Genomic DNA, 10,000 nt, shown 5'->3' with positions numbered 1-10,000 from the left:
ACCCTGGCTCAACTGCCTGGGTGGGATGCTGACCCTCGCTTAACTGCCTGGGTGTGATGCTGACCATGGCTTAACTGCCTGGGTGGGATCCTGACCCTGGCTGAACTGTCTGGATGGGATGCTGACCCTGGCTCAATTGTCAGGGTGGGATGCTGACCTTGGCTTAATTGTCTGGGTGGGATGCTGACCTTGGCTTAATTGTCTGGGTGGGATGCTGACCCTGGCTTAATTGTCTGGGTGGGATGCTGACCTTGGCTTAATTGTCTGGGTGGGATGTTGACCTTGGCTTAATTGTCTGGGTGAGATGTTGACCTTGGCTTAATTGCCTATTTGGGATGCTGACCCTGACTTAATTGTCTGGATGGGATGCTGAACCTGGCTTAATTGTCTGTTTGGGATGCAGACCTTGCCTTAATTGTCTGGGTGAGATGCAGACCTTGCCTTATTCGTCTGGGTGGTATGCTGACCTTGGCTTAATTGTCTGTTTGGGATGCAGACCTTGCCTTAATTGTCTGGGTGGTATGCTGACCTTGGCTTAATTGTGTAGGTGGGATGCTGACCCTGGCTTAATTGTCTGGGTGGGATGCTGACCCTGGCTTAATTGTCTGGGTGGGATGCTGACCTTGGATTAATTGTCTGGGTGGGATGCTGACCCTGGCTTAATTGTCTAGGTGGGATGCTGACCTTGGCTGCGTTGTCTAGGTGGGATGGTGACCTTGGCTTATTTGTCTGGGTGGTATGCTGACCTTGGCTTAATTGTCTAGGTGGGATGCTGACCGTGGCTTAATTGTGTAAGTGGGATGCTGACCTTGGCTTAATTGTCTGGGTGGGATGCTGACCTTGGCTTAATTGTCTGGGTGGGATGCTGACCTTGGCTTAATTGTCTGGGTGGGATGCTGACCTTGGCTTAATTGTCTGGGTGGGATGCTGACCCTGGCTTAATTGTCTGAGTAGGATGCAGACCTTGACTTAATTGTCTGGGTGGGATGCTGACCTTGGCTTAAATGTCTGGGTGGGATGCTGACCTTGGCTTAATTGTCTGGGTGGGATGCTGACCTTGGCTCAATTGTTTGGGTGGAATGTTGACCTTGGCTTAATTGTCTGGGTGGAATGCTGACCTTGGTTTAATTGTCTGGGTGGGATGCTGACCCTGGCTTAATTGTCTGGGTGGGATGCTGACCTTGTCTTAATTGTCTGGGTGGGATGCTGACCCTGGCTTAATTGTTTGGGTGGGGTGCTGATCTTGTCTTATTTGTCTGGGTGAGACGCTGACCCTGGCTTAATTGTCTGGGTGGGATGCTGACCTTGGATTAATTGTCTGCTCGCTAGTTAAGATTGGGTTACGTTAGGTTAGGCTAGGCAAGGTAAGGTTAGGTTGAGTCGTCCCTCTTGCACTCTTTGCCTCGCACTGGCATTCCCTTTCTCTCGGTCCTACCTGCTCCCTAGGATAGATTAGGTTATGTAAGGCTAGATAAGGCTAGGTTAGGTAAGACTAGTTAAAGTTAGAGTAGGTAAGACTAGGTGAGGGTACGTTAGGTAAGTCGTCCCTCTCACCCTCTCCCTCTCCTTCGCCCTTTTCCTCTCGCTAAGATAGACTCGTCCCCATCATGCCTCTTACCTCTCCTTCCCTTGTCTGCTCCCTCTCGCTAGGATATATTAGGTTAGATTATATTAGGTTAGGTATAAGGCTAGGGTAAGCTGGGTTAGGTCTTCCTGTATTCCTGTAGACTCGCCCCTCTCTCACATTCTTCCCCTTCCTCTCTTTCGCCTTCTCTCGCCCTCGCCCTCTCGCTAGGATAGATTATGTTAATTTAGGTCAGGTAACGATAGTTAAGTTAGGTTAGGTCTTCATGCATTACTTTACACTATATTAAGTAAGGCTACGTTAGGTTAGGTTAGGTTCAGTTAGGGTTAGGTAAGGCGAGACTAGGTTAGATTACTCTCTCTCTCTCTCTCTCTCTCTCTCTCTCTCTCTCTCTCTCTCTCTCTCTCTCTCTCTCTCTCTCTCTCTCTCTCTCTCTCTCTCTCTCTCTCTCTCTCTCTCTCTCTCTCTCTCTCTCTCTCTCTCTCTCTCTCTCTCTCTCTCTCTCTCTCTCTCTCTCTCTCTCTCTCTCTCTCTCTCTCTCTCTCTCTCTTTATTTAAACATTTTTTTTTACAAAAAAAGGAGGCTCAAAATTACACTTTTTCGGTATAATTATTCTAAGAGCCTGTGTATGGGACAAATTGAGTTGTCGAATGTTGACACATACAAACATACAAATACAAAATACGAAAAAAATAAGAAAAACCTGTAAAAACAGTAAGGAATAATGTCAGTTTGTCACTTTATATTTATAGTTTATAGCACTAGCGCACTTGGGTGTCCCTCACGCCACCTGTGAGCAGCCAGCTTCACCTGCTGCATGTTCATCTTCACTTGGGGAGTGGCTGCCGTGAACATGTTCCACAGGCGTGTGGTTCTGGCTGTATATGTGCGCTGGTGCTGCCTGGAGTGTGATCGAGGCACCTCCACGAGCTAGTCACCGGAGAGTGTGTAGCGGTAGCCTAGACCGCTACGTGAAAGCCAAGCATTGCTGCTTGTGTGCTTTCGGCCGCCGAACGAAGCTGTGAGCTTCGCCGTATTAAGTCCGCTAGGGCAAGCCTTTGTAGGTTAATAGAAACAACTATTAACTAGTGGTGACTCCATTGGAGAGGAATTTTATTTTTGGGCATATGAATGTTATTACATATGGTAAATAATATTTACAGAGGTTGATATACATTATTATATACACGGTTGATGATTTGGTGTTATTATCTATGTTGGTGAGTTTGTTATAATATATGTGATGATTTGGTACATGTTTATGATGTAGTGACCCACGACTCGATGAAATATGGAGGATGAGATGGTGTGTGTGTAATAGAAGGCGGAAGAGAAAGAGAACGTGGTGAGTCAAAGGGTAGACTAAAGAATTAAAGATGAAGAAAACGGGAAGATTTAGAGGGTCACTACATAACTCCCCCCCTAGTGACGAGGTAGGAGGAACGTTACGTGTTTTTGTCTGTGGCACTGGAGTTTGTCTGCAATCACTGGAGTGGGGGACACTGACACGGTGTTGGTGCGTGGAGGATCCGGCCGCAGGAGGTACGCGGGCTTGACCCGGTCGATGGCGATGACATCGGATTTGCCGTGGCGGTCGATTGTGATGTTCTTCCGCGTCCTCCTGGTGACAGCGAACGGGCCATCATATGGCTGTTGTAGGGGCTTCTTTACGGCGTCCACCCGTACGAACACGTGTGTGCAGGTGTCGAGGTCCTGGCTCACGAACGTCTTGGAGGGTGATGTACGTGGCGGCACTGGTTGGAGTCTCTGCATGGCGTTCTTGAGGTTCCTGGCGTAGTCCTGTATGTCGCAGGGAGGGCCAGGAGTGGGCGAGAGAGAACCTCTCCTGGAAGGCGGAGAGTGGTGCCGTACAGGAGCTCTGCAGAGGAGTGGCCAAAGTCTTCTTTGAGGGACGTCCGTATGCCGAGGAGGGCTAGAGGCAGAGTCGTAGTCCAGTCGCTGCGGTCCTGAACTGTTGCTGCCAGCGAGGCCTTGAGTTGGCGGTGGAAGCGCTCGACAAGGCCATTCGACTGAGGATGGTAGCTGGCGGTTCTGATCCGCTTAATCCCCAGGATGGACATGACCTTGTCCCAAAGGCTCGACTCGAACTGGCTTCCACGGTCGGATGTGAGGCTGAGAGGCGTACCGAAGCGCGACACCCAGGTGTTGACGAAGGCTCTGGCGATGGTGTCCGTTGTTATGTCTTCGACCGGGACAGCTTCGGGCCAGCGTGTGAATCTGTCAACGCAGGTGAGGAGGTACTTGTAGCCGTTTGAGTGTGGGAGTGGGCCGACGAGGTCGACGTGGACGTGTTCGAGTCTGGAGGATCGGGGCGTGAACGCTGCTGGAGGCGAGACGGTGTGGCGCGTCACCTTGGAAGCCTGGCACTGGACGCAGGTGCGGGTCCAGTCTCTGACGTCCTTGTTGAGCCCCGTCCATATGAAGCGCGAGGACATCATGCGTTGTGACGCTCGTATCCCGGGGTGAGAGAGGTCGTGCAGCTGGCGGAAGAGAGGATACCGGTGGTTCTTCGGTAGGTAGGGCCGGATGGTGGCGGTAGATGAGTCAGCGTAGAGGTGCACGTTGGTCCCGGGGAACTCGACTCGCCTCATCGACAAAGCGGGTTATCCCTCAATTGCTGCAGCTCGGCGTCGTCGACTTGGTCTGCAGCAATGGCGGCATAATCGATGAGGGAGGAGGATGTTGCAGAGATGTTACGGGAGAGAGCGTCGGCGGGGATGTTGTCTTCGCCTTTGACGTACCGGATGTCTGTCGTGAACTAAGAGATGAAGTCGATGTGGCGCAGCTGCCTGGGAGAGTAGGTGGACTTGTTGTTGATGAAGGTTGTGGCAAGAGGCTTGTGGTCGGTGTATATGTGAAATTCCCGGCCTTCGACGAAGTATCTGAAGCGCTTGACAGCCTTGTAGATGGCGAGAAGTTCTCTGTCGAAGGCGCTGTACTTCTTCTCAGCGTTGTTGAGTTTCTGTGAGAAGAATGCAATGGGTCTCCAGGCTCCGTTTACGTGCTGCTGCAAGACTCCACCAACGCCGGTGTCTGAGGCATCCGTGGAGATTGAAGTAGTGGCGTCTGGAGTAGGGAAACCGAGTGTGGTAACAGCCTTCAGTGCCTCCTTGGCTTTGAGAAAGGCGTCGTCAGCTTCGGGAGTCCAGGCGAGTGTGACGGACTGGCCTCTCTTGCAGGGCTTGATCATGGAGTAGAGTGGCTGGAAGATGAGCGCGCAGTGTGGAATGAAGCGGTTGTAGTAGTTGATCATCCCGAGGAACTGCTTGAGCTGGCGCTGAGTTGTCGGCTTCGGGAACTGTTGAATGGCGTCGCAGCGGGAAGAGATGGGAGTGATGCCTGAAGGAGAGACGGTGTGGCCGAGGAAGTCGACGGAGGTAACACCAAACTCTGACTTGTCAAGGCTTATCTGGATGCCGTAGTCCTGGAGACGGGCGAAAACTTGCTCTAGGTGTCGGCGGTGTGTGTCAGCGTCAGGACTGGCGATGAGGACGTCGTCGATGTAGGCGAAGCAGAAAGTCAGTCCTCGCAGCACTTCGTCCATGAACCTCTGAAAGGTTTGTGCAGAGTTCTTGAGACCAAAGGGCATCCGTACGTACTCGTACAAGCCGAAAGGTGTAACGATGGCTGTCTTCGGGATGTCTGCTGGGTTGACTGGGATCTGGTGGAAGGCTTTGATGAGGTCGATCCTGGAGAAGATGGTGGAGCCAGCAAGCTGTGAGGAGAACTCCTGAATATTTGGCACCGGATAGCGATCCATGACGGTGCGCGAGTTGAGGGCTCTGTAGTCGCCGCATGGGCGTATGTCACCGTTCTTCTTGGGCACGACGTGGAGGGCAGACGACCAGTTGCTTGAGCTGGGGCGGATAACACCTTGGCGCATCAGCGACTCGAACTCGGCCTTGGCTTGTTGGTAGCGTTCTGGAGCTAAGCGGCGAGCCTTGGCGTATGCTGGTGGTCCGGTCGTCTCGATGTGGTGCGTGACGTGGTGCTTCACAGGCTTGTTCGCTGTGTGTGGCTGCGTCAGCGTCGGGAAGGACTTGAGGAGAGACGCGAACCGGTTGCCTGCGCTGATGGTGGAGATGTGGGTGCTTTCGCCTGCTGCTGCTCTGGTCCTGGTTGAGATGGATGTCAGTGGATCCAGGAGCTTGCGACTCTTGAGGTCGATTAGGAGATTGTAGTGAGACAGGAAATCGGCGCCCAGGATAGGTTGGGAAACTGTTGCCACGTAGAAGGTCCACTCGAACGACCTGCGAAGGTTGAGGTTGAGCTGGAGCGTCTGTTTCTTGAAAACAGTGATCCCCGTGCCGTTAGCAGCGTAGAGGCGAGCGATGGTCGGTAAGGACCTCTGGCTTGGTGTGGCGGGGAGGACGCTGACCTCGGCTCCAGTGTCGATGAGGAAGTTGGTGCGGGAGAGTGGGTCGAAGATGTGGAACAGCTTCGAGATGTGTTGGCGGACGCTGTGAGCTGTTAGTCCACGCCCGGGCTGCTGTGACGAACCCTGGAAGCCGCAGGGAGATGTGCACTGCCTGGCATCCTTGCCGAACCTCCTGTGGTAGTAGCAGACGCCGGAGCTATGTGAGGGGCTACTACTGGAGGTGGAGTGGCGGCGGGGTGACGAGGAGTGGTGGTGCGGTGACGAGGAGTGGTGGTGTGGTGACGAGGAGTGGCTGTGTGGTGACGAGGAGTGGCTGCGTTGGCTCCTGATGTCCTCCCTGAGCGTGTTGACCTCTGTCCGTAGCTTAGTGATAAGAGCCGTGAGCTGGTGGGTCAGACTGTCGCTGGTGACGGTGGGGGCATGGAGGCTGGCCACGCCCTGCGCAGCGTCGTCGTCAGACATCGTGGAGGGGCACGTTAGGGCAGGGTCGGTGTCGGTTGTGGAGGCCATGACCGCGTGTAGAGGCGCTGGCAGTGTAGCCAGGGGCCGCGGCGGCTGGAGGCCGAGAGTCGAGTCAGGCATCCCGGAGGTGTACGGAGCACAGCACTAAGTGGTAAACTACGTCGGGGAAGCACTGACTACCGACGGGGAGCACTGCCGGGAGGGGCGTCACTAACACATTCACTCGCTCAGGCGGTTAAGCCGCGGACGTCACTGCACTGGTGCTGGCTTGTCATGCCAGGGCGTCACTGAACAAGCACACCTGCACTGTCTTCAGCGTCACTACACATTCCGCGGGTCAAGGGGAGGCGCTGGCGGTTGCCAGAGGCCACGGCGGCAGGAGGGCCGTTGCAGGAACAGCAGTGGTGAAGGCGATGCCGTGGAGGTAGGTAGGCGACGGCAAGGAAACCGGCGATCACAGCGGCAGGAGGCTGGTGAAGCGGTGGGTGAGTCGATGTGTTGGGCTGACGAGGGAGGCAGCCGCGGGCGCAGGGCGGCGACCAGACAGGGTGAGGTACGGTGGTGAGGCTGGGCTGGGCTGGGTAGGTGAGGCGAGGTACAGCGGGGCGATGGCAGGAGTCCCCACGCGAGTTGCCGTCGGCCGGAGCGGGGAGAGCATGACCAGATGCTGAAGCCTGCCGGCAGAGAAACCACGGGGTACGTGGTGAGGGTCGGGGCTGGACGTGGTCTGCGGTGGAGACGGCGGGTACACTGGGCCGGGGCTGGAGGGGGGAGGGAAGTCCACGTTCAGCTGCAGCGGTGGCGGCAGCGGGTGGGTAAAGAAAGTGAGGGATGTACCTCTAGGTCACTCCAGGGGTCACCATTTGTAGCGGTAGCCTAGACCGCTACGTGAAAGCCAAGCATTGCTGCTTGTGTGCTTTCGGCCGCCGAACGAAGCTGTGAGCTTCGCCGTATTAAGTCCGCTAGGGCAAGCCTTTGTAGGTTAATAGAAACAACTATTAACTAGTGGTGACTCCATTGGAGAGGAATTTTATTTTTGGGCATATGAATGTTATTACATATGGTAAATAATATTTACAGAGGTTGATATACATTATTATATACACGGTTGATGATTTGGTGTTATTATCTATGTTGGTGAGTTTGTTATAATATATGTGATGATTTGGTACATGTTTATGATGTAGTGACCCACGACTCGATGAAATATGGAGGATGAGATGGTGTGTGTGTAATAGAAGGCGGAAGAGAAAGAGAACGTGGTGAGTCAAAGGGTAGACTAAAGAATTAAAGATGAAGAAAACGGGAAGATTTAGAGGGTCACTACAAGTGCAGTCCAAGTGAACCTCTGGGCAGCGCATGGAGGGAGCCTCAAGCTGCTGAGGTGGGGAACCCCCTGCACCTGGGCTTTGTGACATACCACCAGTGCTGAGACATCACGGCGGTGCTCTCTCTCTCTCTCTCTCTCTCTCTCTCTCTCTCTCTCTCTCTCTCTCTCTCTCTCTCTCGTAATCGCCAGCTGATGAGACGAAGAGCCTTAGACTCCACTCTGTCCAGAAGAGCTATGTGAGTGGAGCCCCCCTACACGTGAGATGCATAATCCATACGAGGGCGGACAAGGCCCCTGTATATGGATAGCAACTGTGCGGGGGAGAAGAACTGGCGGAGACGATACATAACGCCCAACCTCGAGGAAGCTAATTTAGTGAGAGAGATATGAAGTTTCCAGTTAAGATTTTGAGTTAAGGATAGACCGAGGATGTTTGGTGCTGAAGACGGCGACAGCTGAGTGTTTTCGAAGAATAAGGGATAGGTGTTTGGAAGATTGTGTCGAGTTGATAGGTGGAGTAATTGGATTTTTTAGGCATTGAAGGACACAAGGTTCCTTTTACCCCAATCGGAAATGATAGAATGGTTTGAGGTTAAGCGTTCTACAACCTCCAGTCTGGAGTCATGTAATTCTTTTTTTTTTTTTTTACCGCATTTCTGTGTTCTTTCTACAATTCAGAATGGTATTATAATCCTCCTTGAGGGTTGATGCATGTATTATCTTGCCGTACGTAACTGAGTAGTATACCTTCAATGTTCTTTTTCCTTATTTCACTCTAGAACAGTATTTAAAAGAGGTAGTGGATATATAATTACCGCATTTCAGTGTTCTTACACCTTTGTACACTTAGGAATGGCATTAGAATCTTCCTTAAGGGTTGATACATGTATTTTCATGTTTTACGTGACTGAGTATTATAATTTCCTTCACTCCAGAGTTGTATTTAAAAAGAGTTGGTGCGTATACATTTACCGCCTTTCAGTGTTCTTTCTCCTTCACACAATTCAGGACACTATTGGCGTATTCCTTAAGGGTTTGTGGTTGCGTTATATTGCCGTGCGTAGCTGACTGACTTACCATTTAAGTGTTTTTTTTCTCCTTTCTCCACTCCATAACTATTGTAAAAAGAGTTGGTGCATATCTTGTTTACCATTTTCCAGTTGTCTTTTTCCTTTTTCCACTCCATAACTATTGTAAAAAGGGTTGGTGCATATGTTCTTTACCGTTTTACAGGACGCGGGAAAGTTAAGGAGTGGGTGCAGGCAGCCTGGTGGTTTTCCCTCTCTCTCTCCCTCTCTCTCCTGCGGTGCTCCCCTCACTTGATTGTTAGACTTAAGCCCCAAATACACTGCCGAATTTTGACCACGAATTTGACGCCGAATCAGTTCATGGAAAAATTCGGCGACCGATTCGCCGACATGACCAAAATTCTTACAGTTCGTGACCATTCGTCGACATGTCGGCGAATGTTCAAGACAATTCGGGGACAATTCGGAGACATGTCGCCGACTATTCGGCGTCCATGTCGCCGAGCTAAAAATCTGAAATTTTAACGTTTTGTTTTTGTCGCGTAATAACTGGCGACAAGTCTCCGAATTGTCTTCGCATGTCCCCGAAGTGTCGACGACATATCGTGGACAATTCTCCGACAGTGCCAAGATTTCTGACAGCTGATCATCTGATGCCCATGTGGCATATAAATGCACGGGAATCCGCGCCTACCTCATGGACTACTACAACACCCGGGGAGCAGTGGCCTGGCAGGACAGAACTGTGGGCGAGTAAATACCATGTGTGGTGATATGTGTGGTAATATGTATGATAGTATGTGTGCTAAAATGTATAAATGTGACTTGTTTTTGTTTTGCTCTCCTACAAATATTTTATAATGAATGAATGTTTACGTAATATTAATAAACAAACCAGTAACTGAAAGAAGAAATAAATTTAAATAAGTAAAAATAAAAAAAAGGTTAAATAATGGCAGAATAATGATATTAAGAAATAAATAAAGTAATAAATAGTAAATTAATTATGAAATAAATGAAAATGTTAGTTCCAAACCTATTTTTTAAATTCATGATTCTTCTTGTTTTTCATATTTTCTTGTTTATTATTTATTATTATAGTATTATTTTATTCCGTATATATATATATATATATATATATATATATATATATATATATATATATATATATATATATATATATATATATATATAT

The sequence above is a fragment of the Eriocheir sinensis genome, chromosome 6 (genome assembly GCF_024679095.1).
Source record: "Eriocheir sinensis breed Jianghai 21 chromosome 6, ASM2467909v1, whole genome shotgun sequence".
NCBI lineage: Eukaryota > Metazoa > Arthropoda > Malacostraca > Decapoda > Varunidae > Eriocheir > Eriocheir sinensis.
The sequence above is the reverse complement of the archived record's forward strand: the minus strand, read 5'-3'. Positions refer to the sequence as shown.